Genomic DNA, 1,389 nt, shown 5'->3' with positions numbered 1-1,389 from the left:
AGGTCAGTCACATGGACCTTCCAATTCCCTGGGGAAAAAAGTTGAAGATAGCTGTACCATAACACTTGCAAAAGCAATGTTGAGACCTGTGCCAACCTTCTCTCATCATAAAAAATTAAGAAAAAAAAAATCAGAGCTTCACTACCCCAAATCTGTGACACTGGTAGGGGAGCAACCTCTTTCTGTGTTGTCCTAGAAAAAGTTTCTCCATGCGGCACAGGATGTGATCCATGGCACTGGACGTTACCGCTAAGGAAAGCTACTAGAATCGTGTTTCCAACTTTTACAGACACAAAGCGGTAATTATCTTGTGTAAAGGTCTGGGGACTTTATTTATTTGCTTCTGACAATAAATTCCTATTTAAATTTTTCTGTGAAAACATTGAGTCCAGTGACAGCTACAGACTGAAGCCCAGTGAAACAACAATAAAAGAAAACTATTTTCTGAAGGAAAGTACACATGACAAGAAGCATAAAGAACATGACTATAATCAGTAGTTTTCTGGTTGTCTTGGAAAGAATTTTCTGCACCACTGTTTTTTACAGCTACTTCTTCATACTAGCACTTGGATACAATGAACTTTGGAAACGAGAAGAAAACAATAGCTTCTGAATACTTTTAGTAACCAAAGTTTTTATCTTTCCAAAGTAAACCTGTTCAGAAATTTATGCCTTCAATCATCTGCTTATTTGTAAATGCACTTAAAGATATATGAATACTTACCTTCTAATCCATACAACTAAGAAGCTATTACACACATCCATCCTCTTAGTAATTTACAAAATTGAATAAAATTTAGAATTATAGAATCATAGAATAATTTAGGTTGAAAGGGACCTCACAAGACCTAAATTCATCCTCCTGCTAAAATCAGGGTCAACACTGAATTCTGGGCTTTGTCCAGTCAGGTCTTGAAAACTTCCAAGGTAGAAGTTGTAAGAAAAGTGAATATTCCTCATAACAGTTCACATCCGTTTGTGATTCTTCATAGATTATTTTTATTCGTGGCAATATGAAGGTTAAGAAGGCATTAAAATGTTTTCTTTAGCAGACATTAACTCTGCTGTATCCATTCCTGTCTTACTTACCCTTACATGATTAATTTTGTCCTCTGTTCTGCTTATTTAACTTTCAGTAATCTACCCTAGTGTGGGCCTACATACTGGAAAGTATTAGGTTTCCTAAGGCAGCCACTTGCTTGATTTATATCGAATAGAATCATAGAATCATAGAATCATTAAGGTTGGAAAAGACCTCTAAGATCGTCGAGTCCAACCATCAACCCATCACCACCCTGACCACTAACCCATGTCCCTAAGCATCTCATCTACACGTCTTTTAAATACCTCCAGGGATGGGGACTCAACCACTTCCCTGGGCAGCCTCTT

Source organism: Pygoscelis adeliae, unplaced genomic scaffold (genome assembly GCF_000699105.1).
Source record: "Pygoscelis adeliae isolate BGI_AS28 unplaced genomic scaffold, ASM69910v1 Scaffold175, whole genome shotgun sequence".
NCBI classification, from domain to species: Eukaryota; Metazoa; Chordata; class Aves; order Sphenisciformes; family Spheniscidae; genus Pygoscelis; species Pygoscelis adeliae.
The sequence above is the reverse complement of the archived record's forward strand: the minus strand, read 5'-3'. Positions refer to the sequence as shown.